Consider the following 27,658-nt stretch of genomic DNA (forward strand, 5'->3'; position numbering starts at 1 on the left):
TCATCCACTCACTCACCCACTCACTCACCCACTCACTCACACACTCACCCACCTGACACACATTCGCTGTCTTGTAGAAGTTCTTCTTGTCGATGGTTTTGAGAGACTCACTCACCCACCCACCCACTCACCCACCCACCCACCCACTCACCCACCCACCCACTCACCCACCCACCCACTCACCCACCCACCCACCCACCCACTCACCCACCCACTCACACACCCACTCACCCACCCACTCACACACCCACCCACTCACCCACCCACCCACCCACCCACTCACCCACCCACTCACCCACCCACTCACCCACCCACCCACCCACCCACCCACCCACTCACCCACCCACCCACCCACCCACCCACTCACCCACCCACCCACCCACTCACCCACTCACCCACCCACCCACCCACTCACTCACTCACTCACTCACCCACTCACCCACCCACCCACCCACCCACTCACCCACTCACCCACTCACCCACCCACTCACTCACCCACCCACTCACCCACCTGACACACATTCGCTGTCTTGTAGAAGTTCTTCTTGTCGATGGTTTTGAGAGACTCCACGATGCACGGCAGCTCCACGAGACGCGCCGAGAGCGGACACGAGTCCACCCTCACCACGCCGTGTCGTCCATCAGCTGGTGAGGGGGTGAGTGAGGGGGTGAGTGGGTGGGTGAGTGAGTGGGTGGGTGAGTGGGTGAGTGGGTGAGTGGGTGGGTGGGTGAGTGAGTGGGTGGGTGAGTGGGTGGGTGAGTGGGTGAGTGAGTGGGTGAGTGGGTGGGTGAGTGGGGGGTGGGTGGGTGAGTGAGAAGGTGAGTGAGTGAGTGGGTGGGTGAGTGAGTGGGTGGGTGAGTGGGTGGGTGAGTGGGTGAGTGAGTGGGTGAGTGGGGGGTGGGTGGGTGAGTGAGGGGGTGAGTGAGTGGGTGGGTGGGTGGGTGAGTGGGTGAGTGAGTGGGTGAGTGAGTGGGTGGGTGAGTGGGTGGGTGAGTGGGTGGGTGGGTGAGTGGGTGAGGGGGTGAGTGAGGGGGTGAGTGAGTGGGTGAGTGGGTGGGTGAGTGGGTGGGTGAGTGAGTGGGTGAGTGGGTGGGTGGGTGAGTGGGTGAGTGAGGGGGTGAGTGAGGGGGTGAGTGAGTGGGTGGGTGAGTGGGTGAGTGCGTGAGTGGGTGAGTGGGTGAGTGGGTGGGTGGGTGAGTGGGTGAGTGGGTGGGTGGGTGAGTGAGTGAGTGGGTGGGTGAGTGAGTGGGTGAGTGGGTGGGTGGGTGAGTGCGTGAGTGGGTGAGTGGGTGGGTGGGTGAGTGGGTGGGTGAGTGCGTGGGTGAGTGGGTGAGTGAGTGAGTGAGTGGGTGGGTGGGTGGGGGGGGGGGGGTGAGTGGGTGAGTGAGTGAGTGGGTGGGTGAGTGGGTGGGTGAGTGGGTGAGTGAGTGGGTGAGTGAGTGAGTGGGTGAGTGAGTGAGTGGGTGAGTGAGTGGGTGAGTGGGTGGGTGAATGAGGGGGTGAGTGGGTGAGTGGGTGAGTGAGTGGGTGAGTGGGGGAGTTGGTGGGTGGGTGAGTGGGTGAGTGGGTGGGTGAGTGGGTGAGTGGGTGAGTGAGTGGGTGAGTGAGTGGGTGGGTGGGTGAGTGGGTGAGTGGGTGGGTGAGCGAGTGGGTGGGTGAGTGGGTGGGTGGGTGAGTGGGTGAGTGGGTGGGTGAGTGAGTGGGTGGGTGAGTGGGTGGGTGAGTGGGGGGGTGGGTGAGTGGGTGGGTGGGTGGGTGAGTGAGTGGGTGAGTGGGTGGGTGAGTGGGTGGGTGGGTGGGTGAGTGGGTGGGTGAGTGAGTGGGTGAGTGGGGGGGTGGGTGAGTGGGGGGGTGGGTGAGTGGGTGGGTGAGTGAGTGGGTGAGTGGGGGGGTGAGTGGGTGAGTGGGTGGGTGGGTGGGTGAGTGGGTGGGTGAGTGAGTGGGTGAGTGGGGGGGTGGGTGAGTGGGTGGGTGATACGAGTCCACCCTCACCACGCCGTGTCGTCCATCAGCTGGTGAGGGCGTGAGTGAGGGGGTGAGTGAGTGGGTGGGTGAGTGAGTGGGGGGGTGGGTGAGTGGGTGGGTGGGTGGGTGAGTGAGTGAGTGGGTGGGTGAGTGGGTGGGTGAGTGGGGGGGTGGGTGAGTGAGTGGGTGGGTGGGTGAGTGAGTGGGTGAGTGGGTGAATGGGTGAGTGAGTGGGTGAGTGAGTGGGTGGGTGGGTGAGTGAGTGGGTGAGTGGGTGAATGGGTGGGTGAGTGGGTGAGTGGGTGAGTGGGTGGGTGGGTGAGTGGGTGAGTGGGTGGGTGAGTGAGTGGGTGAGTGGGTGGGTGAGTGGGTGGGTGAGTGGGTGAGTGAATGGGTGGGTGGGTGAGTGGGTGGGTGAGTGAGTGGGTGAGTGGGTGAGTGGGTGGGTGAGTGGGTGGGTGGGTGAGTGGGTGGGTGAGTGAGTGGGTGAGTGGGTGAGTGGGTGGGTGAGTGGGTGGGTGGGTGGGTGGATGGATGGGTGGGTGGGTGAGTGGGTGAGTGGGTGGGTGGGTGGGTGAGTGGGTGGGTGGGTGGGTGGATGGATGGGTGGGTGGGTGAGTGAGTGGGTGAGTGGGTGAGTGGGTGGGTGGGTGAGTGGGTGGGTGAGTGGGTGGGTGGGTGAGTGGGTGGGTGGGTGAGTGATTGAGTGAGTGGGGGGTGAGTGAGTGGATGGGTGAATGGGTGGGTGGGTGAGTGGGTGGGTGAGTGGGTGAATGGGTGGGTGGGTGAGTGGGTGGGTGAGTGGGTGAATGGATGGGAGGGTGGGTGGGTGGGTGGGTGAGTGAGTGAGTGCGTGAGTGGGTGAGTGGGTGAGTGAGTAGGTGGGTGGGTGAGTGAGTGAGTGCGTGAGTGGGTGAGTGGCTGAGTAGGTGGGTGAGTGGGTGTGTGAGTGAGTGAGTGGGTGAGTGGGTGAGTGAGTAGGTGAGTGGGGGGGGTGAGTGAGTGAGGTTGTGGGTGAGTGGGTGAGTGAGTGGGTGAGTAGGTGGGTGAGTGAGTGGGTGAGTAGGTGAATGGGTGAGTGGGGGGTGAGTGGGGGGTGACTCACGGTGCAGGTGAATGGTGAACCTCTCTCTGGGGTTCATGTTTCCAGAGTGAATGATTCGGCGCACAGCCTCAGCTTGCTCCTGTCGTGAGACACACACAGAGACAGAGACACACAGAGACACAGACACACAGAGAGACACAGAGAGAGACACAGAGACACACACAGAGAGACACACACAGAGAGACAGACACACAGAGACACACAGAGACACACACAGAGAGACAGACACACAGAGACACACAGAGACACACAGAGAGACACAGAGACACACAGAGAAACACACAGAGAGACAGACACACAGAGACACACACAAGAGACACACAGAGACACACACAGAGAGACAGACACACAGAGACACACAGAGACACACAGAGAGACACAGAGACACACAAAGAGACAGAGAGACACAGAGACACACAGAGAGACAGAGAGACACACAGAGAGACAGAGACACAGATAGAGACACACACAGAGACACACACAGAGACACACACAGAGACACACACAGAGACACAGAGAAACACAGAGACACAGAGAGACACAGAGACACACAGAGACACACAGAGACACACAGAGACACAGAGACACACAGAGACACAGAGAAACACACAGAGACACACAGAGACACAGAGACACACAGAGACACACAGAGACACACAGAGACACAGAGAGACACAGAGACACAGAGAGACACAGAGACACAGAGAGACACACAGAGACACACAGAGACACAGAGATGAGTGTGAGTGGTGCCAGGCTAGGTGCACCACTGTGTGAGTGTGTGGTGCCAGGCTAGGTGCACCACTGTGTGAGTGTGTGGTGCCAGGCTAGGTGCACCACTGAGTGAGTGTGTGGTGCCAGGCTAGGTGCACCACTGAGTGGGTGAGTGGTGCCAGGCTAGGTGCACCACTGAGTGAGTGAGTGGTGCCAGGCTAGGTGCACCAGTGTGTGAGTGAGTGGTGCCAGGCTAGGTGCACCACTGTGTGAGTGTGTGGTGCCAGGCTAGGTGCACCACTGAGTGAGTGAGTGAGTGGTGCCAGGCTAGGTGCACCACTGTGTGAATGAGTGAGTGGTGCCAGGCTAGGTGCACCACTGTGTGTGTGAGTGGTGCCAGGCTAGGTGCACCACTGTGTGAATGAGTGAGTGGTGCCAGGCTAGGTGCACCACTGTGTGTGTGAGTGGTGCCAGGCTAGGTGCACCACTGTGTGAGTGAGTGGTGCCAGGCTAGGTGCACCACTGTGTGAATGAGTGAGTGGTGCCAGGCTAGGTGCACCACTGTGTGTGTGAGTGGTGCCAGGCTAGGTGCACCACTGTGAGTGTGAGTGGTGCCAGGCTAGGTGCACCACTGTGTGAGTGAGTGGTGCCAGGCTAGGTGCACCACTGTGTGAGTGAGTGGTGCCAGGCTAGGTGCACCACTGTGTGTGTGAGTGGTGCCAGGCTAGGTGCACCACTGAGTGTGTGAGTGAGTGGTGCCAGGCTAGGTGCACCACTGTGTGAGTGAGTGAGTGGTGCCAGGCTAGGTGCACCACTGTGTGAGTGAGTGAGTGGTGCCAGGCTAGGTGCACCACTGTGTGAGTGAGTGGTGCCAGGCTAGGTGCACCACTGTGTGAGTGAGTGAGTGGTGCCAGGCTAGGTGCACCACTGTGTGAGTGAGTGGTGCCAGGCTAGGTGCACCACTGTGTGAGTGAGTGAGTGGTGCCAGGCTAGGTGCACCACTGTGTGAGTGAGTGGTGCCAGGCTAGGTGCACCACTGTGTGAGTGAGTGAGTGGTGCCAGGCTAGGTGCACCACTGTGTGAGTGAGTGAGTGGTGCCAGGCTAGGTGCACCACTGTGTGAGTGAGTGAGTGGTGCCAGGCTAGGTGCACCACTGTGTGAGTGAGTGGTGCCAGGCTAGGTGCACCACTGTGTGAGTGAGTGAGTGGTGCCAGGCTAGGTGCACCACTGTGTGAGTGGTGCCAGGCTAGGTGCACCACTGTGTGAGTGAGTGGTGCCAGGCTAGGTGCACCACTGTGTGAGTGAGTGAGTGGTGCCAGGCTAGGTGCACCACTGTGTGAGTGAGTGGTGCCAGGCTAGGTGCACCACTGAGTGTGTGAGTGAGTGGTGCCAGGCTAGGTGCACCACTGTGTGAGTGGGTGAGTGGTGCCAGGCTAGGTGCACCACTGTGTGAGTGAGTGAGTGGTGCCAGGCTAGGTGCACCACTGTGTGAGTGAGTGGTGCCAGGCTAGGTGCACCACTGTGTGAGTGGGTGAGTGGTGCCAGGCTAGGTGCACCACTGAGTGTGTGAGTGAGTGGTGCCAGGCTAGGTGCACCACTGAGTGAGTGAGTGGTGCCAGGCTAGGTGCACCACTGTGTGAGTGAGTGGTGCCAGGCTAGGTGCACCACTGTGTGAGTGAGTGGTGCCAGGCTAGGTGCACCACTGTGTGAGTGAGTGGTGCCAGGCTAGGTGCACCAGTGTGTGAGTGAGTGAGTGGTGCCAGGCTAGGTGCACCACTGTGTGAGTGAGTGGTGCCAGGCTAGGTGCACCACTGTGTGAGTGAGTGAGTGGTGCCAGGCTAGGTGCACCACTGTGTGAGTGAGTGGTGCCAGGCTAGGTGCACCACTGTGTGAGTGAGTGAGTGGTGCCAGGCTAGGTGCACCAGTGTGAGTGAGTGGTGCCAGGCTAGGTGCACCACTGTGTGAGTGAGTGGTGCCAGGCTAGGTGCACCACTGTGTGTGTGAGTGGTGCCAGGCTAGGTGCACCACTGTGTGAGTGAGTGAGTGGTGCCAGGCTAGGTGCACCACTGTGTGAGTGAGTGGTGCCAGGCTAGGTGCACCACTGTGTGAGTGAGTGAGTGGTGCCAGGCTAGGTGCACCAGTGTGAGTGAGTGGTGCCAGGCTAGGTGCACCACTGTGTGAGTGAGTGGTGCCAGGCTAGGTGCACCACTGTGTGAGTGAGTGAGTGGTGCCAGGCTAGGTGCACCACTGTGTGAGTGAGTGAGTGGTGCCAGGCTAGGTGCACCACTGTGTGAGTGAGTGAGTGGTGCCAGGCTAGGTGCACCACTGTGTGAGTGAGTGAGTGGTGCCAGGCTAGGTGCACCAGTGTGAGTGAGTGAGTGGTGCCAGGCTAGGTGCACCACTGTGAGTGAGTGAGTGGTGCCAGGCTAGGTGCACCACTGTGTGAGTGGTGCCAGGCTAGGTGCACCACTGTGTGAGTGAGTGGTGCCAGGCTAGGTGCACCACTGTGTGAGTGAGTGAGTGGTGCCAGGCTAGGTGCACGACTGAGTGAGTGAGTGAGTGGTGCCAGGCTAGGTGCACCACTATGTGAGTGAGTGGTGCCAGGCTAGGTGCACCACTGTGTCAGTGAGTGAGTGGTGCCAGGCTAGGTGCACCACTGTGAGTGTGTGAGTGGTGCCAGGCTAGGTGCACCACTGTGTGAGTGAGTGAGTGGTGCCAGGCTAGGTGCACCACTGTGTGTGTGAGTGAGTGGTGCCAGGCTAGGTGCACCACTGTGAGTGAGTGAGTGGTGCCAGGCTAGGTGCACCACTGTGTGAGTGAGTGAGTGGTGCCAGGCTAGGTGCACCAGTGTGTGAGTGAGTGGTGCCAGGCTAGGTGCACCACTGTGTGAGTGGGTGAGTGGTGCCAGGCTAGGTGCACCACTGTGAGTGAGTGAGTGGTGCCAGGCTAGGTGCACCACTGTGTGAGTGGGTGAGTGGTGCCAGGCTAGGTGCACCAGTGTGTGAGTGAGTGGTGCCAGGCTAGGTGCACCACTGTGTGTGTGAGTGAGTGGTGCCAGGCTAGGTGCACCACTGTGTGAGTGGGTGAGTGGTGCCAGGCTAGGTGCACCACTGTGTGAGTGAGTGAGTGGTGCCAGGCTAGGTGCACCAGTGTGTGAGTGAGTGGTGCCAGGCTAGGTGCACCACTGTGTGTGTGAGTGGTGCCAGGCTAGGTGCACCACTGTGTGAGTGAGTGGTGCCAGGCTAGGTGCACCAGTGTGTGAGTGAGTGGTGCCAGGCTAGGTGCACCAGTGTGTGAGTGAGTGGTGCCAGGCTAGGTGCACCACTGTGTGAGTGAGTGAGTGGTGCCAGGCTAGGTGCACCACTGAGTGAGTGAGTGAGTGGTGCCAGGCTAGGTGCACCACTGTGTGAGTGAGTGGTGCCAGGCTAGGTGCACCACTGTGAGTGAGTGAGTGGTGCCAGGCTAGGTGCACCACTGTGTGAGTGAGTGAGTGGTGCCAGGCTAGGTGCACCACTGTGTGAGTGAGTGAGTGAGTGGTGCCAGGCTAGGTGCACCACTGTGTGAGTGAGTGGTGCCAGGCTAGGTGCACCACTGTGAGAGTGAGTGAGTGGTGCCAGGCTAGGTGCACCACTGAGTGAGTGAGTGGTGCCAGGCTAGGTGCACCACTGTGTGAGTGAGTGGTGCCAGGCTAGGTGCACCAGTGTGAGTGAGTGAGTGGTGCCAGGCTAGGTGCACCACTGTGTGAGTGAGTGGTGCCAGGCTAGGTGCACCACTGTGAGTGTGAGTGGTGCCAGGCTAGGTGCACCACTGTGTGTGTGAGTGAGTGGTGCCAGGCTAGGTGCACCACTGTGTGAGTGAGTGAGTGGTGCCAGGCTAGGTGCACCACTGTGAGTGTGAGTGAGTGGTGCCAGGCTAGGTGCACCAGTGTGTGAGTGAGTGGTGCCAGGCTAGGTGCACCACTGTGAGAGTGAGTGAGTGGTGCCAGGCTAGGTGCACCACTGTGTGAGTGAGTGGTGCCAGGCTAGGTGCACCACTGTGTGAGTGAGTGGTGCCAGGCTAGGTGCACCACTGAGTGAGTGAGTGGTGCCAGGCTAGGTGCACCACTGTGTGAGTGAGTGAGTGGTGCCAGGCTAGGTGCACCACTGTGTGAGTGAGTGGTGCCAGGCTAGGTGCACCACTGAGTGTGTGAGTGAGTGGTGCCAGGCTAGGTGCACCACTGTGAGTGTGAGTGAGTGGTGCCAGGCTAGGTGCACCACTGTGTGAGTGAGTGAGTGGTGCCAGGCTAGGTGCACCACTGTGTGAGTGAGTGAGTGGTGCCAGGCTAGGTGCACCACTGTGTGAGTGAGTGGTGCCAGGCTAGGTGCACCACTGTGTGAGTGAGTGGTGCCAGGCTAGGTGCACCACTGTGTGAGTGAGTGGTGCCAGGCTAGGTGCACCACTGTGTGAGTGAGTGAGTGGTGCCAGGCTAGGTGCACCACTGTGAGTGTGAGTGGTGCCAGGCTAGGTGCACCACTGAGTGAGTGAGTGTGTGGTGCCAGGCTAGGTGCACCACTGTGTGAGTGAGTGAGTGGTGCCAGGCTAGGTGCACCACTGTGTGAGTGAGTGGTGCCAGGCTAGGTGCACCACTGAGTGAGTGAGTGAGTGGTGCCAGGCTAGGTGCACCACTGTGTGAGTGAGTGGTGCCAGGCTAGGTGCACCACTGTGTGAGTGGGTGAGTGGTGCCAGGCTAGGTGCACCACTGTGTGAGTGAGTGGTGCCAGGCTAGGTGCACCACTGTGTGAGTGGGTGAGTGGTGCCAGGCTAGGTGCACCACTGTGTGAGTGAGTGAGTGGTGCCAGGCTAGGTGCACCACTGAGTGAGTGAGTGGTGCCAGGCTAGGTGCACCACTGTGAGAGTGAGTGAGTGGTGCCAGGCTAGGTGCACCACTGTGTGAGTGAGTGGTGCCAGGCTAGGTGCACCACTGTGTGAGTGGGTGAGTGGTGCCAGGCTAGGTGCACCACTGTGTGAGTGAGTGAGTGGTGCCAGGCTAGGTGCACCACTGAGTGAGTGAGTGGTGCCAGGCTAGGTGCACCACTGTGAGAGTGAGTGGTGCCAGGCTAGGTGCACCACTGAGTGAGTGAGTGAGTGGTGCCAGGCTAGGTGCACCACTGTGTGAGTGAGTGGTGCCAGGCTAGGTGCACCACTGAGTGAGTGAGTGAGTGGTGCCAGGCTAGGTGCACCACTGTGAGTGGTGCCAGGCTAGGTGCACCACTGTGTGTGTGAGTGAGTGGTGCCAGGCTAGGTGCACCACTGTGTGAGTGAGTGAGTGGTGCCAGGCTAGGTGCACCACTGTGAGTGAGTGAGTGGTGCCAGGCTAGGTGCACCACTGTGTGAGTGAGTGAGTGGTGCCAGGCTAGGTGCACCACTGTGTGAGTGAGTGAGTGGTGCCAGGCTAGGTGCACCACTGTGTGAGTGAGTGGTGCCAGGCTAGGTGCACCACTGTGAGAGTGAGTGAGTGGTGCCAGGCTAGGTGCACCACTGTGTGAGTGAGTGAGTGGTGCCAGGCTAGGTGCACCACTGTGAGAGTGAGTGAGTGGTGCCAGGCTAGGTGCACCACTGTGTGAGTGAGTGGTGCCAGGCTAGGTGCACCACTGTGTGTGTGAGTGAGTGGTGCCAGGCTAGGTGCACCACTGTGTGAGTGAGTGAGTGGTGCCAGGCTAGGTGCACCACTGTGTGAGTGAGTGGTGCCAGGCTAGGTGCACCACTGTGTGAGTGAGTGGTGCCAGGCTAGGTGCACCACTGTGTGAGTGAGTGAGTGGTGCCAGGCTAGGTGCACCACTGTGTGAGTGAGTGGTGCCAGGCTAGGTGCACCACTGTGAGTGTGAGTGGTGCCAGGCTAGGTGCACCACTGTGTGAGTGAGTGAGTGGTGCCAGGCTAGGTGCACCACTGTGTGAGTGAGTGAGTGGTGCCAGGCTAGGTGCACCACTGTGTGAGTGAGTGAGTGGTGCCAGGCTAGGTGCACCACTGTGTGAGTGAGTGGTGCCAGGCTAGGTGCACCACTGTGTGTGTGTGAGTGGTGCCAGGCTAGGTGCACCAGTGTGTGAGTGAGTGAGTGGTGCCAGGCTAGGTGCACCACTGTGTGAGTGAGTGGTGCCAGGCTAGGTGCACCACTGAGTGAGTGAGTGGTGCCAGGCTAGGTGCACCACTGTGTGAGTGAGTGAGTGGTGCCAGGCTAGGTGCACCACTGTGTCAGTGAGTGAGTGGTGCCAGGCTAGGTGCACCACTGTGTGAGTGAGTGAGTGGTGCCAGGCTAGGTGCACCACTGTGAGTGTGAGTGGTGCCAGGCTAGGTGCACCACTGTGAGTGTGAGTGGTGCCAGGCTAGGTGCACCACTGTGAGTGTGAGTGGTGCCAGGCTAGGTGCACCACTGTGTGTGTGAGTGGTGCCAGGCTAGGTGCACCACTGTGAGTGTGAGTGGTGCCAGGCTAGGTGCACGACTGTGTGAGTGAGTGGTGCCAGGCTAGGTGCACCACTGTGTGAGTGAGTGGTGCCAGGCTAGGTGCACCACTGTGTGAGTGAGTGAGTGGTGCCAGGCTAGGTGCACCACTGTGTGAGTGAGTGAGTGGTGCCAGGCTAGGTGCACCACTGTGTGAGTGAGTGGTGCCAGGCTAGGTGCACCAGTGTGTGAGTGAGTGAGTGGTGCCAGGCTAGGTGCACCACTGTGTGAGTGAGTGAGTGGTGCCAGGCTAGGTGCACCACTGTGTGAGTGAGTGAGTGGTGCCAGGCTAGGTGCACCAGTGTGTGAGTGAGTGGTGCCAGGCTAGGTGCACCACTGTGTGAGTGAGTGAGTGGTGCCAGGCTAGGTGCACCACTGTGTGAGTGAGTGGTGCCAGGCTAGGTGCACCACTGTGTGAGTGAGTGGTGCCAGGCTAGGTGCACCACTGTGTGAGTGAGTGAGTGGTGCCAGGCTAGGTGCACCACTGTGTGAGTGAGTGGTGCCAGGCTAGGTGCACCACTGTGTGAGTGAGTGAGTGGTGCCAGGCTAGGTGCACCACTGAGTGAGTGAGTGGTGCCAGGCTAGGTGCACCACTGTGTGAGTGAGTGGTGCCAGGCTAGGTGCACCACTGTGTGAGTGAGTGGTGCCAGGCTAGGTGCACCACTGTGTGTGAGTGAGTGGTGCCAGGCTAGGTGCACCACTGAGTGAGTGAGTGGTGCCAGGCTAGGTGCACCACTGTGTGAGTGAGTGAGTGGTGCCAGGCTAGGTGCACCACTGTGTGAGTGAGTGAGTGGTGCCAGGCTAGGTGCACCACTGTGTGAGTGAGTGGTGCCAGGCTAGGTGCACCACTGTGTGTGTGAGTGGTGCCAGGCTAGGTGCACCACTGTGTGAGTGAGTGAGTGGTGCCAGGCTAGGTGCACCACTGTGTGAGTGAGTGGTGCCAGGCTAGGTGCACCACTGTGTGAGTGAGTGGTGCCAGGCTAGGTGCACCACTGTGTGTGTGAGTGGTGCCAGGCTAGGTGCACCACTGTGTGAGTGAGTGAGTGGTGCCAGGCTAGGTGCACCACTGAGTGAGTGAGTGGTGCCAGGCTAGGTGCACCACTGTGTGTGTGAGTGAGTGGTGCCAGGCTAGGTGCACCAGTGTGTGAGTGAGTGGTGCCAGGCTAGGTGCACCAGTGTGTGAGTGTGTGGTGCCAGGCTAGGTGCACCACTGTGTGAGTGAGTGGTGCCAGGCTAGGTGCACCAGTGTGTGTGTGGTGCCAGGCTAGGTGCACGACTGTGTGTGTGGTGCCAGGCTAGGTGCACGACTGTGTGTGTGGTGCCAGGCTAGGTGCACGACTGTGTGTGTGGTGCCAGGCTAGGTGCACGACTGTGTGTGTGGTGCCAGGCTAGGTGCACGACTGTGTGTGTGGTGCCAGGCTAGGTGCACCAGTGTGTGTGTGTGGTGCCAGGCTAGGTGCACGACTGTGTGTGTGGTGCCAGGCTAGGTGCACGACTGTGTGTGTGGTGCCAGGCTCGGTGCACCAGTGTGTGTGTGGTGCCAGGCTAGGTGCACCAGTGTGTGTGTGTGTGGTGCCAGGCTAGGTGCACCAGTGTGTGTGTGGTGCCAGGCTAGGTGCGCCAGTGTGTGTGTGTGGTGCCAGGCTAGGTGCACCAGTGTGTGTGTGTGGTGCCAGGCTAGGTGCACCAGTGTGTGTGGTGCCAGGCTAGGTGCACCAGTGTGTGTGTGTGGTGCCAGGCTAGGTGCACCAGTGTGTGTGTGTGTGGTGCCAGGCTAGGTGCACGACTGTGTGTGTGGTGCCAGGCTAGGTGCACGACTGTGTGTGTGGTGCCAGGCTAGGTGCACGACTGTGTGTGTGGTGCCAGGCTAGGTGCACCAGTGTGTGTGTGGTGTCAGGCTAGGTGCACGACTGTGTGTGTGGTGCCAGGCTCGGTGCACCAGTGTGTGTGTGGTGCCAGGCTAGGTGCACCAGTGTGTGTGTGTGTGGTGCCAGGCTAGGTGCACCAGTGTGTGTGTGGTGCCAGGCTAGGTGCGCCAGTGTGTGTGTGTGGTGCCAGGCTAGGTGCACCAGTGTGTGTGTGTGGTGCCAGGCTAGGTGCACCAGTGTGTGTGGTGCCAGGCTAGGTGCACCAGTGTGTGTGTGTGGTGCCAGGCTAGGTGCACCAGTGTGTGTGTGTGTGGTGCCAGGCTAGGTGCACGACTGTGTGTGTGGTGCCAGGCTAGGTGCACGACTGTGTGTGTGGTGCCAGGCTAGGTGCACGACTGTGTGTGTGGTGCCAGGCTAGGTGCACCAGTGTGTGTGTGGTGTCAGGCTAGGTGCACGACTGTGTGTGTGGTGCCAGGCTAGGTGCACCAGTGTGTGTGTGGTGCCAGGCTAGGTGCACCAGTGTGTGTGTGTGGTGCCAGGCTAGGTGCACCAGTGTGTGTGTGGTGCCAGGCTAGGTGCACCAGTGTGTGTGTGTGGTGCCAGGCTAGGTGCACCAGTGTGTGTGTGTGTGGTGCCAGGCTAGGTGCACGACTGCTCACGCTGGGAAGCCGCAGAATGAAGTGATTCTCCAAGTCGAAGGGCGCCTCTTCCTTGGCGCCTTTGGGATTCATGAGGAGAGTTGAATAGCGAGTTAAATATACGGTTAAGAGAGTTATGTGTAGACGAAAGGAGATCTGAGGAGAGGGTTAGAGAGAGCTAAATAGCGAGTTCCATATGGAGCGAGTTAAATAAAGAGATAAATAGAGCGTCAAGAGAGTTATGTGTAGATATAAGGAGATCTGAGGAGAGGGTTAGAGAAAGCTGAATAGCGAGTTCGATATAGGGCGAGTCAAATAGACGGTTAAGAGAGTTATGTGTAGACGAAAGGAGATCTGAGGAGAGGGTTAGAGAGAGCTAAATAGCGAGTTCCATATGGAGCGAGTTAAATAGAAAGATAATTAGAGCGTCAAGAGAGTTATGTGTAGATATAAGGAGATTTGAGGAGAGGGTTAGAGAGAGCTGAATAGCGAGTTCGATATAGAGCGAGTTCAATAGACGGTTAAGAGAGTTATGTGTAGACGGAAGGAGATCTGAGGAGAGGGTTAGAGAGAGCTAAATAGCGAGTTCCATATGGAACGAGTTAAATAAAGAGATAAACGGAGCGTCAAGAGAGTTCTGTGCAGATATAAGGAGATCTGAGGAGAGGGTTAGAGAGAGCTGAATAGCGAGTTCGATATAGAGCGAGTTCAATAGACGGTTAAGAGAGTTATGTGTAGACGGAAGGAGATCTGAGGAGAGGGTTAGAGAGAGCTAAATAGCGAGTTCCATATGGAGCGAGTTAAATAGCGAGATAAATAGAGCGTCAAGAGAGTTCTGTGTAGATATAAGGAGATCTGAGGAGAGGGTTAGAGAGAGCTGAATAGCGAGTTCGATATCGAGCGAGTTCAATAGACGGTTAAGAGAGTTATGTGTAGACGAAAGGAGATCTGAGGAGAGGGTTAGAGAGAGCTAAAGAGCGAGTTCGATATAGGGCGAGTTAAATAGAGAGATAGAATGTAGAACGGGAGAGTTAATTGGAAAAGTTAATTAGAGAGGCGAGAGAGTTCGAGAGATGGGAACGGACGCGGGAGATGAGACCGGAAGCGGACGTGGAAGTGACGTCGGTCTCGCAGGGAGGGAGGGGCGTGATCGGAAGAGCCGACATGACGTCATCGACAACAACCGACCCTCCCTTATCGCGTGTGACGTCACCAAACAGCCTGGATGGCCTGACGTCACCGAAAGTAACGGACGGATGTGACGTCATCCGCACTCACACTGCGCGTGACGTCATCGCGTTTATTTTTTTTTGCACCCGGGAGGATTCCGATGAGCGACCAATAAACACACAACGGCGTGACGTCATCGATAAACCCGTCGAGCGTGACGTCATCGACAGCGCATTTGTGCGTGACGTCGGCGGAAGCCCCACGGCGCGTGACGTCACCGAGAAACAAACCCTTCGCCCGTGACGTCATCACAGGGAAATGTGTGTTGCGTTACGTCATCTGACACTTAATGGCGCGTGACGTCACTCCCTTCTACCCCCGTGTGTGGACTAATCTCCATCTGTTCCATCTCGCTCCACCTTCCACCCCGTGGGTGGACTAATCTCCATCTGTTCCATCTCACTCCACCTTCTACCCCGTGTGTGGACTAATCTCCATCTGTTCCATCTCACTCCACCTTCTACCCCGTGTGTGGACTAATCTCCATCTGTTCCATCTCACTCCACCTTCCACCCCGTGTGTGGACTAATCTCCATCTGTTCCATCTCACTCCACCTTCTACCCCGTGGGTGGACTAATCTCCATCTGTTCCATCTCGCTCCACCTTCTACCCCCGTGTGTGGACTAATCTCCATCTGTTCCATCTCGCTCCACCTTCTACCCCGTGGGTGGACTAATCTCCATCTGTTCCATCTCACTCCGTTCTACCCCGTGTGTGGACTAATCTCCATCTGTTCCATCTCACTCCACCTTCTACCCCGTGGGTGGACTAATCTCCATCTGTTCCATCTCACTCCACCTTCTACCCCGTGGGTGGACTAATCTCCATCTGTTCCATCTCACTCCACCTTCTACCCCGTGTGTGGACTAATCCCCATCTGTTCCATCTCACTCCCTTCTACCCCGTGGGTGGACTAATCTCCATCTGTTCCATCTCACCTCCTTCTACCCCGTGGGTGGACTAATCTCCATCTGTTCCATCTCACTCCACCTTCTACCCCGTGTGTGGACTAATCTCCATCTGTTCCATCTCGCTCCACCTTCTACCCCGTGGGTGGACTAATCTCCATCTGTTCCATCTCGCTCCACCTTCTACCCCGTGTGTGGACTAATCTCCATCTGTTCCATCTCGCTCCACCTTCTACCCCGTGGGTGGACTAATCTCCATCTGTTCCATCTCACTCCACCTTCCACCCCGTGTGTGGACTAGTCTCCATCTGTTCCATCTCACTCCCTTCTACCCCCGTGGGTGGACTAATCTCCATCTGTTCCATCTCGCTCCCTTCTACCCCGTGTGTGGACTAATCTCCATCTGTTCCATCTCACTCCACCTTCTACCCCGTGGGTGGACTAATCTCCATCTGTTCCATCTCGCTCCCTTCTACCCCCGTGGGTGGACTAATCTCCATCTGTTCCATCTCGCTCCCTTCTACCCCGTGTGTGGACTAATCTCCATCTGCTCCATCTCACTCCACCTTCTACCCCGTGTGTGGACTAATCTCCATCTGTTCCATCTCGCTCCACCTTCTACCCCGTGTGTGGACTAATCTCCATCTGTTCCATCTCGCTCCACCTTCTACCCCGTGTGTGGACTAATCTCCATCTGTTCCATCTCACTCCACCTTCTACCCCGTGTGTGGACTAATCTCCATCTGTTCCATCTCACTCCCTTCTACCCCGTGGGTGGACTAATCTCCATCTGTTCCATCTCACTCCACCTTCTACCCCCGTGTGTGGACTAATCTCCATCTGTTCCATCTCACTCCACCTTCTACCCCGTGGGTGGACTAATCTCCATCTGTTCCATCTCACTCCCTTCTACCCCGTGGGTGGACTAATCTCCATCTGTTCCATCTCACTCCCTTCTACCCCGTGGGTGGACTAATCTCCATCTGTTCCATCTCACTCCACCTTCTACCCCGTGGGTGGACTAATCTCCATCTGTTCCATCTCACCTCCTTCTACACCGTGTGTGGACTAATCTCCATCTGTTCCATCTCGCTCCACCTTCTACCCCGTGTGTGGACTAATCTCCATCTGTTCCATCTCACTCCACCTTCTACCCCGTGTGTGGACTAATCTCCATCTGTTCCATCTCACTCCACCTTCTACCCCGTGTGTGGACTAATCTCCATCTGTTCCATCTCGCTCCACCTTCTACCCCGTGGGTGGACTAATCCCCATCTGTTCCATCTCTCTCCCTTCTACCCCGTGTGTGGACTAATCTCCATCTGTTCCATCTCTCTCCCTTCTACCCCGTGTGTGGACTAATCTCCATCTGTTCCATCTCGCTCCACCTTCTACCCCGTGGGTGGACTAATCCCCATCTGTTCCATCTCTCTCCCTTCTACCCCGTGTGTGGACTAATCTCCATCTGTTCCATCTCACTCCACCTTCTACCCCGTGTGTGGACTAATCTCCATCTGTTCCATCTCTCTCCCTTCTACCCCGTGGGTGGACTAATCTCCATCTGTTCCATCTCACTCCACCTTCTACCCCGTGTGTGCACTAATCTCCATCTGTTCCATCTCACTCCACCTTCTACTCCGTGGGTGGACTAATCTCCATCTGTTCCATCTCGCTCCACCTTCTACCCCGTGTGTGGACTAATCTCCATCTGTTCCATCTCACTCCACCTTCTACCCCGTGTGTGGACTAATCTCCATCTGTTCCATCTCACTCCCTTCTACCCCGTGGGTGGACTAATCTCCATCTGTTCCATCTCACCTCCTTCTACCCCGTGGGTGGACTAATCTCCATCTGTTCCATCTCACCTCCTACCCCGTGTGTGGACTAGTCTCCATCTGTTCCATCTCACTCCCTTCTACCCCGTGGGTGGACTAATCTCCATCTGTTCCATCTCACCTCCTTCTACCCCGTGTGTGGACTAATCTCCATCTGTTCCATCTCACTCCACCTTCTACCCCGTGGGTGGACTAATCTCCATCTGTTCCATCTCGCTCCACCTTCTACCCCCGTGTGTGGACTAATCTCCATGTGGTTGTAAGAAATTTAATATCCTTTAAAAAAAAAAAGGACTCCACACACAAACGTTTAGTCTTCCGTTGTTTGTTTAGTTCCGTGTTAACTGTATCATCATCATCATCATCAAGTCGTCAACAACAACAACAACACCACCATCGTTCGCTCCACCCCATGCAGACCACAGCTGCTGCTGCTGCCATAAGCAGGGCACGTGACCCCCACGTGGTTCAGTGGGGGGGGTGGGGGGAAGTCGATGTACGAGTGGGGGGGTAGTGGGGGGAGAGTGGGGGGAAGAGTGGGAGGGGAGTGGGGGTACGAGTGGGGGGAGAAGTGGGGGGTGGGGGGAAGTCGGTGTACGAGTGGGGGGGTAGTGGGGGGAGAGTGGGGGGGAGGGAGAGTGGGGGGAAGAGTGGGAGGGGAGTGGGGGTACGAGTGGGGGGAGAAGTGGGGGGGGGGGGGGGGAAGTCGGTGTACGAGTGGGGGGGTAGTGGGGGGAGAGTGGGGGGGAGGGAGAGTGGGGGGAAGAGTGGGGGGAATAGTGGGGGGGGGGCATGATGGTGTGGAGTGGAATCGATTCAGGAACTCAGCGCCACCACAACCCTCAGCAGCCACCCACCACAACCACCACAACCACCACTACAACCACCACTACAACCACCACCAACCACCACCACCACCAACAACCACCACCAACAACCACCACCACCACAACCACCACCACAACCACCAACCGCACTACCAGCAGCAGCCAACAACGGCCAACACTATCTGCACCACCACCACCACCGCTCAAGAGATCTCCACAACCACCACCACCACTTAGATCTCCACCACAACCACCACTCAGAGATCTCCACAACCACCACCACCACCACTCAAATCTCCACCACAACCACCACCACCGCTCAAGATCTCCACCACCACAACCACCACCACCACCGCTCAGATCTCCACCACAACCACCACCACCGCTCAGATCTCCACCACCACAACCACCACCACCACCGCTCAGATCTCCACCACCACCACCACCACCGCTCAGATCTCCACCACCACAACCACCACCACCACCGCTCAAGATCTCCACCACCACAACCACCACCACCACCGCTCAGATCTCCACCACAACCACCACCACCGCTCAGATCTCCACCACCACAACCACCACCACCACCACCACAGCTTCTCTCTCCACCGCAGGCCCCGACACAGCTGATGAGTTGCTGCTGACGAGCTGCTGATGAGCCGCTGAACGTGGAAGCCGCGTGGACATCGACGCCACGCTGGGGGCTACAACGAAAACGTGGCGGGGGAGGTGGCGGTGGGTCAATCGGTGAGATTCAATCTGCCTCACACACACACACACACACACAGATACACACACCCCCTACACACACCACACACACACACACAGATACACACACCCCCTACAAACACCACACACAGATACACACACCCCCCCTACACACGCACAAGACACACACAGACACACACCCACACCCCCTACACACACCACACACACACACACAGATACACACACCCCCTCCACACGCACAAGACACACACAGACACACACCCACACCCCCTACACACACCACACACACACACACACAGACACACGCACCCCGCTACACGGTGTGCACGGGTGGGTCTGCGGGTGTCTGTCTGTGTGTGTCTTTGTGTGTTTCTTCATGTGTCTGTGTGTGTGTGTGTTTGTGTGTGTGTTTGTGTGTGTGTCTGTGTGCGAGTGTACGTGTTTTTGCATGGGTGTCTGTGGGTGTGCGTGTGCGTCTGTGGGTGTGAATGTGCCTGTGCGTGTGCCTGTGGGTGTCTGCCTGTCGGTGTGTGTGTGTCTGTGGGTGTCTGTGTATCTGTGTGTGTCTGTGTCTATGTGTGTGTGTCTGTGTGTGTGTGTGTCTGTGTGTGTGTGTCTGTGTGTGTGTCTGTGTGTGTGTCTGTGTGTGTCTGTGTGTGTCTGTCTGTGTGTGTCTGTGTGTGTGTGTCTGTGTGTGTGTGTCTGTGTGTGTGTGTCTGTGTGTGTGTGTGTCTGTGTGTGTGTGTGTCTGTATGTGTGTGTGTCTGTGTGTGTGTCTGTGTGTGTGTGTCTGTGTGTGTCTGTGTGTGTGTGTCTGTGTGTGTGTGTCTGTGTGTGTCTGTGTGTGTCTGTGTGTGTCTGTGTCTGTGTGTGTGTCTGTGTGTCACCCACCCTCTGTGTGTCAGTGCCTGCAGCCTTCGCAGGCGCTACTGCTACTCGCTAACAGCACTTGCCCCTACAGTCTGTTGAGGCTACACGGGGGATCTTTGTCTTCGTGTGTTCACGTGTGTGTACGTGTGTGTGTGTGCACGTGTGTGTACGTGTGTGTGTGCACGTGTGTGTACGTGTGTGTACGTGTACGTGTGTGTACGTGTGTACGTGTGTGTGTGCACGTGTGTGTACGTGTGTGTGTGTACGTGTGTGTACGTGTGTGTACGTGTACATGTGTGTACGTGTGTACGTGTGTGTACGTGTACGTGCGTGTACGTGCGTGTACGTGTGCACGTGTGCGTGTACGTGTGTGTGTGTACGTGTGTACGTGAGTGTGTGTACGTGTGTGTGTGTACGTGTGTGTGTGTACGTGTGTGTACGTGTGTGTGTGTACGTGTGTGTGTGTGTACGTGTGTACGTGTGCGTGTGTACGTGTGTACGTGTGTGTGTGTACGTGTGCGTGTGTGTACGTGTGTACGTGTGTGTGTACGTGTGTACGTACGTGTGTGTACGTGTGTGTGTGTGTACGTGTGTGTGTACGTGTGTGTGTGTGTACGTGTGTGTGTACGTGTGTACGTGTGTGTGTGTGTACGTGTGTGTGTGTGTACGTGTGTGTGTACGTGTGTACGTACGTGTGTGTACGTGTGTGTGTGTGTACGTGTGTGTGTACGTGTGTACGTGTGTGTGTGTGTACGTGTGCGTGTGTGTACGTGTGTGCGTGTGTGTACGTGTGTGTGTGTGTACGTGTGTGTGTGTGTACGTGTGTGTGTACGTGTACGTGTGTGTACGTGTGTGTGTGTACGTGTGTGTGTGTACGTGTGTGTGTGTACGTGTGTGTACGTGTGTGTGTGTGTGTACGTGTGTGTGTGTGTACGTGTGTGTACGTGTGTGTGTGTACGTGTGTGTGTGTACGTGTGTGTACGTGTGTGTGTGTGTGTGTGTACGTGTGTGTGTGTGTACGTGTGTGTGTGTGTGCGTGTGTGCACGTGTGTGTGTGTACGTGTGTGTGTGTACGTGTACGTGTGTGTGTGTACGTGTGTGTGTGTACGTGTGTGTGTGTACGTGTGTGTGTGTACGTGTGTGTGTACGTGTGTGTACGTGTGTGTGTGTGTACGTGTGTGTGTGTACGTGTGTGTGTACGTGTGTGTGTGTACGTGTGTGTGTGTACGTGTGTGTGTACGTGTGTGTACGTGTGTGTGTGTACGTGTGTGTGTACGTGTGTGTGTACGTGTGTGTGTACGTGTGTGTGTACGTGTGTGTGTACGTGTGTGTGTACGTGTGTGTGTACGTGTGTGTGTACGTGTGTGTACGTGTGTGTGTGACTGCGTGTGTGTGTGTGTACGTGTGTGTGTGTGTACGTGCGTGTACGTGTGTGTGTGTACGTGTGTGTGTGTGTACGTGTGTGTGTGTGTACGTGTGTACGTGTGTGTGTGTGTGTGTACGTGTGTGTGTGTACGTGTGTGTGTGTACGTGTGTGTGTGTGTACGTGTGTGTGTGTACGTGTGTACGTGCGTGTGTGTGTGTGTACGTGTGTGTGTGTACGTGTGTGTGTGTGTACGTGTGTGTGTGTGTACGTGTGTGTGTGTACGTGTGTGTGCGTGTACGTGTGTGTGTGTGTACGTGTGTGTGTGTACGTGTGTACGTGTACGTGTGTACGTGTGTGTGTGTGTACGTGTGTGTGTGTGTACGTGTGTGTGTACGTGTGTACGTGTGTGTGTACGTGTGTACGTGTGTGTACGTGTGTACGTGTGTACGTGTGTGTACGTGTGTACGTGTGTGTGTGTACGTGTGTGTGTGTGTACGTGTGTACGTGTGTGTGTGTGTACGTGTGTGTGTGTGTGTACGTGTGTACGTGTGTGTGTGTGTACGTGTGTACGTGTGTGTGTGTACACGTGTGTGTACGTGTGTACGTGTGTACGTGTGTGTGTACGTGTGTGTGTGTGTGTACGTGTGTACGTGTGTACGTGTGTACGTGTGTACGTGTGTGTGTGTGTACGTGTGTGTACGTGTGTGTGTGTACGTGTGTGTGTGTACGTGTGTGTACGTGTGTGTGTGTGTGTACGTGTGTGTACGTGTGTGTGTGTACGTGTGTGTGTGTACGTGTGTGTACGTGTGTGTGTGTGTGTACGTGTGTGTGTACGTGTGTGTGTGTGTGCGTGTGTGTGTGTACGTGTGTGTGTGTGTACGTGTGTGTGTGTGTACGTGTGTACGTGTGTGTGTGTGTGTACGTGTGTGTGTGTGTACGTGTGTGTGTACGTGTGTGTGTGTGTACGTGTGTGTACGTGTGCGTGTGTGTGTACGTGTGCGTGTGTGTGTGTACGTGTGTGTGTGTGTACGTGTGTGTACGTGTGTGTGTGTGTGTGTACGTGTGTGTGTACGTGTGTGTGTACGTGTGTGTGTGTACGTGTGTGTGTGTGTACGTGTGTGTGTACGTGTGCGTGTGTGTGTGTGTGTGTACGTGTGTGTGTACGTGTGTGTGTACGTGTGTGTGTGTAGCGCTACGAACACGGCGGAGACCCGGGTTCGATTCCGGCTCACAGCCAGCCGCCATCACCTGACTGGGTACCGGGCCTCCCCTAGGTCGGCTCCGCCTCAACTGAGTACCTGGTGTAGTAGCAGTGTGTGGTAAGCATCGCTAGTTGGGGGAGAGACAAAGGCGGCCGGGCGTGGTGGTGCTGGCCACCCACCCCCCCTCTGTGTGTGTCACTGTGTGTGTGTCACTGTGTGTGAGTGTCACCGAGTGTGTCACTGTGTGTGAGTGTCACCGAGTGTGTCACTGTGTGTGTGTGTCACTGTGTGTGTGTGTGTGTCACTGTGTGTGTGTGTGTGTCACTGTGTGTGTGTGTGTCACTGTGTGTGTGTGTGTCACTGTGTGTGTGTGTGTCACTGTGTGTGTGTGTGTCACTGTGTGTGTGTCACTGTGTGTGTGTGTCACTGTGTGTGTGTGTCACTGTGTGTGTGTGTGTCACTGTGTGTGTGTGTCACTGTGTGTGTGTGTGTCACTGTGTGTGTGTGTGTCACTGTGTGTGTGTGTGTCACTGTGTGTGTGTGTCACTGTGTGTGTGTGTCACTGTGTGTGTCACTGTGTGTCACTGTGTGTGTGTCACTGTGTGTGTGTCACTGTGTGTGTGTCACTGTGTGTGTGTGTCACTGTGTCTGTGTGTGTGTCACTGTGTGTGTGTGTGTGTCACTGTGTGTGTGTGTCACTGTGTGTGTGTCACTGTGTGTGTGTGTCACTGTGTGTGTGTGTCACTGTGTGTGTGTGTCACTGTGTGTGTAGCCAGTGCCAGTAGCCTTCATAGACGCTGCTGCTGCTACTGACAGCACTTGCCCCTACAGCCCTGTCAGAGGCTACCTGGGGGAGCTTTATCTGTGTGTGTCACAGTCTTCATAGACACTGCTGCTGCTACTGACAGCACTTGCCCCTACAGCCCTGTCAGAGGCTACCTGGGGGAGCTCTGTCTGTGTGTGTCACCGTGTGTCAGTGCCGGTAGCCTCCGTAGATGCTGCTACTGACAGCACTTGCCCCTACAGCCCTGTCAGAGGCTACCTGGGGGAGCTTTATCTGTGTGTGTCACAGTCTTCATAGACACTGCTGCTGCTACTGACAGCACTTGCCACGTCTCTTATGGGGTCTCAATAGGAGTATATGGGTCTATAGGAGTCGTAGGGTCTCTATAGGAGCAATATGGGTCTCCATGGCAACTGCTGGCGGGCGGGGCCTGTGACCATGGCGACTGTTGGCGGGCGGGGCCTGTGACCATGGAGACTGTTGGCGGGCGGGGCCTGTGACCATGGCGACTGTTGGCGGGCGGGGCCTGTGACCATGGAGACTGTTGGCGGGCGGGGCCTGTGACCATGGAGACTGTTGGCGGGCGGGGCCTGTGACCATGGCGACTGTTGGTGGGCGGGGCCTGTGACCATGGAGACTGTTGGCGGGCGGGGCCTGTGACCATGGCGACTGTTGGCGGGCGGGGCCTGTGACCATGGAGACTGTTGGCGGGCGGGGCCTGTGACCATGGCGACTGTGGGTGGGCGGGGCCTGTGATCATGGCAACTGTTTGCGGGCGGGGCCTGTGCTCATTGAACTGTTGCTGGGCGGGGTCTGTAACCATGGCAACCGTTGGTCAGCTACACAAAACTCCCCCCCTCCCCTCTCCCCCCCCCCCCTCATTTCAGCCGACCCCGGGAATCGGCTGGACGTGGGAAGCGAGGGGGAGGAGCTAGAGGGAGGGGGAGGAGCTAGGAGCGAGGGGGAGGAGCTAGGAGCGAGGGGGAGGAGCTAGGAGCGAGGGGGAGGAGCGAGGGGGAGGAGCTAGGAGCGTGGGGGAGGAGCTAGAGGGAGGAGCTAGGAGCGAGGGGGAGGAGCTAGGAGCGAGAGGGAGGAGCGAGGAGGAGGAGCTAGAGGGAGGGGGAGGAGCTAGGAGCGAGGGGGAGGAGCTAGGAGCGAGGGGGAGGGGCTAGAGCGAGGGGCTAGGAGCGAGGGGGAGGGGCTAGGAGCGAGGGGGAGGGGCTAGGAGCGAGGGGGAGGGGCTAGGAGCGAGGGGGAGGGGCTAGGAGCGAGGGGGAGGGGCTAGGAGCGAGGGGGAGGGGCTAGGAGCCACCCACTGCAAACATTCAACCCCCCACTAGCGCTGTGTAGAGTCTCTCACTCAGGGGGGGTGGGGAGGGGGGGCTCTACTGGGGGGGGGGGGGAGGTTCCAGTTGAAGGGGTGGGGAGGGGGGGGGCATGGGGATGGAGGGGGGGGGGCGGAGTCTTTAGAATCTGCACACAGACACAGACACACGCACAGACACACGCACACACACGCACACACGCACACACACACGCACACACGCACACACGCACACACACACGCACACGCACACACACAGACACACGCACAGACACACGCACAGACACACGCACACACACGCACAGACAGACAGACACAGACAGACACACACAGACGCACACAGACACAGACGCACACAGACACACACAGACACACAGGCAGACGCAGGCAGGCAGACACACACAGGCAGACAGACACACACAGACAGACAAACAGACACACGCACAGACACACACGCACACACACAGAGACACACAAATTATCAGAATGTTTATTTATACCGGAGGAATCCTATAAGCTATGAATCTCTTTTGCAAGCGTAGTACACAAGCGTAGTACAATTAACTTACGTGTGTGCATGAGCAACAAGAGAAAGCTCCCCCAGGTAGCCTCTAACAGGCTATAGGGGCAAGTGCTGTCAGTAGTAGCAGCAGCAGCGTCTATGAATCATGTCAACATCTCTCAGTGTCTGGGATCGAACCCACGACCTCCTGTGCACCAGGCGAGGTAGTCAACATCTCTCAGGGTCAGGGATTGAACCCACAACCTCCTGCGTACCAGGCGAGGTAGTCAACATCTCTCAGGGTCTGGGATTGAACCCACGACCTCCTGTGCACCAGGCGAGGTAGTCAACATCTCTCAGTGTCTGGGACTGAACCCACGACCTCCTGTAGACCAGGCGAGGTAGTCAACATCTCTCAGGGTCTGGGATTGAACCCACGACCTCCTGTGTACCAGGCGAGGTAGTCAACATCTCTCAGTGTCTGGGATTGAACCCACGACCTCCTGTGTACCAGGCGAGGTAGTCAACATCTCTCAGGGTCAGGGATTGAACCCACGACCTCCTGTGCACCAGGCGAGGTAGTCAACATCTCTCAGGGTCTGGGACTGAACCCACGACCTCCTGCGTACCAGGCGAGGTAGTCAACATCTCTCAGGGTCTGGGACTGAACCCACGACCTCCTGTGTACCAGGCGAGGTAGTCAACATCTCTCAGGGTCTGGGAATGAACCCACGACCTCCTGTAGACCAGGCGAGGTAGTCAACATCTCTCAGGGTCTGGGACTGAACCCACGACCTCCTGTGTACCAGGCGAGGTAGTCAACATCTCTCAGGGTCTGGGACTGAACCCACGACCTCCTGCGTACCAGGCGAGGTAGTCAACATCTCTCAGGGTCTGGGACTGAACCCACGACCTCCTGTGTACCAGGCGAGGTAGTCAACATCTCTCAGGGTCTGGGAATGAACCCACGACCTCCTGTAGACCAGGCGAGGTAGTCAACATCTCTCAGGGTCTGGGATTGAACCCACGACCTCCTGTGTACCAGGCGAGGTAGTCAACATCTCTCAGGGTCTGGGACTGAACCCACGACCTCCTGTGTACCAGGCGAGGTAGTCAACATCTCTCAGGGTCTGGGATTGAACCCACGACCTCCTGTGTACCAGGCGAGGTAGTCAACATCTCTCAGGGTCTGGGATTGAACCCACGACCTCCTGTGCACCAGGCGAGGTAGTCAACATCTCTCAGGGTCTGGGATTGAACCCACGACCTCCTGTGCACCAGGCGAGGTAGTCAACATCTCTCAGGGTCTGGGATTGAACCCACGACCTCCTGTGTACCAGGCGAGGTAGTCAACATCTCTCAGGGTCTGGGATTGAACCCACGACCTCCTGTGCACCAGGCGAGGTAGTCAACATCTCTCAGTGTCTGGGATTGAACCCACGACCTCCTGTGCACCAGGCGAGGTAGTCAACATCTGTCAGGGTCTGGGATTGAACCCACGACCTCCTGTAGACCAGGCGAGGTAGTCAACATCTCTCAGTGTCTGGGATTGAACCCACAACCTCCTGTAGACCAGGCGAGGTAGTCAACATCTCTCAGGGTCTGGGATTGAACCCACGACCTCCTGTGCACCAGGCGAGGTAGTCAACATCTGTCAGGGTCTGGGATTGAACCCACGACCTCCTGCGCACCAGGCGAGGTAGTCAACATCTCTCAGTGTCTGGGATTGAACCCACGACCTCCTGTGCACCAGGCGAGGTAGTCAACATCTGTCAGGGTCTGGGATTGAACCCACGACCTCCTGTAGACCAGGCGAGGTAGTCAACATCTCAGTGTCTGGGATTGAACCCACAACCTCCTGTAGACCAGGCGAGGTAGTCAACATCTCTCAGGGTCTGGGATTGAACCCACGACCTCCTGTGCACCAGGCGAGGTAGTCAACATCTCTCAGTGTCTGGGATTGAACCCACGACCTCCTGTGCACCAGGCGAGGTAGTCAACATCTCTCAGGGTCTGGGATTGAACCCACGACCTCCTGTGTACCAGGCGAGGTAGTCAACATCTGTCAGTGTCTGGGATTGAACCCACGACCTCCTGTGTACCAGGCGAGGTAGTCAACATCTCTCAGGGTCTGGGATTGAACCCACGACCTCCTGTGCACCAGGCGAGGTAGTCAACATCTCTCAGTGTCTGGGATTGAACCCACGACCTCCTGTGCACCAGGCGAGGTAGTCAACATCTGTCAGGGTCTGGGATTGAACCCACGACCTCCTGCGCACCAGGCGAGGTAGTCAACATCTCTCGGTGTCTGGGATTGAACCCACGACCTCCTGCGCACCAGGCGAGGTAGTCAACATCTCTCAGGGTCTGGGATTGAACCCACGACCTCCTGCGCACCAGGCGAGGTAGTCAACATCTCTCAGGGTCTGGGATTGAACCCACGACCTCCTGCGCACCAGGCGAGGTAGTCAACATCTCTCAGTGTCTGGGATTGAACCCACGACCTCCTGCGCACCAGGCGAGGTAGTCAACATCTCCTAGCCACCTCACCTCCGCGTCTCCGCGTCTCCGCTCAGTAGACGAAGAGGAGGCGGGCGCGGGACAGCGACGCAAGCTCGTCGGACATCTTGCGAACCTTCAGGTAGTTCAGGAAGCCTCGGAGGAACAGCAGCAGCCCTGGGGGACGCCACAAAGACAAAGGGTCCAGCACCAGCCCCAGGTAGCCTCTAAACGAGCGGCTGAAGGGGGCAAGAGTTAGCGAGCAGCAGCAACCACAACAACAGCAGCAACAACAGCAACCACAACAACAGCAGCAACAACAGCAACCACAACAACAGCAGCAACAGCAACAACAGCAGCAACAACAGCAACAGCAACAACAGCAGCAACAACAGCAACCACAACAACAGCAGCAACAACAGCAACCACAACAACAGCAGCAACAGCAACAACAGCAGCAGCAACAGCAACCACAACAACAGCAGCAACAACAGCAACCACAACAACAGCAGCAACAGCAACAACAGCAGCAGCAGCAACAGCGTCGTCTGTGAAGGCTGCCAGCACTGCACCACACGCAGTGTGAGTGGGTGAGTGAGTGAGTGAGTGGGTGAGTGAGTGAGTGGGTGAGTGAGTGGGTGAGTGAGTGGGTGAGTGGGTGAGTGAGTGGGTGAGTGGGTGAGTGAGTGGGTGAGTGGGTGAGTGAGTGAGTGGGTGAGTGAGTGGGTGAGTGAGTGAGTGGGTGAGTGAGTGAGTGGGTGGGTGAGTGAGTGGGTGAGTGAGTGGGTGAGTGAGTGGGTGAGTGAGTGGGTGA

At 57.2% G+C, this 27,658-nt stretch overlaps 1 long non-coding RNA gene across 1 annotated transcript; it reads right to left on the minus strand.

The window, feature by feature from the left end:
• Positions 1-488: 488 nt before the first annotated feature.
• On the minus strand, positions 489-13,882 carry LOC144953974 (uncharacterized). Its single transcript, XR_013640987.1, has 3 exons — positions 12,789-13,882; positions 3,072-3,150; positions 489-645 (listed from the first exon to the last, which is right to left on the minus strand). It is a non-coding gene; the product is annotated as an uncharacterized LOC144953974 (long non-coding RNA).
• Positions 13,883-27,658: the final 13,776 nt, after the last annotated feature.

The sequence above is a fragment of the Lampetra fluviatilis genome, unplaced genomic scaffold, assembly GCF_964198595.1.
Source record: "Lampetra fluviatilis unplaced genomic scaffold, kcLamFluv1.1 SCAFFOLD_1095, whole genome shotgun sequence".
NCBI classification, from domain to species: Eukaryota; Metazoa; Chordata; class Hyperoartia; order Petromyzontiformes; family Petromyzontidae; genus Lampetra; species Lampetra fluviatilis.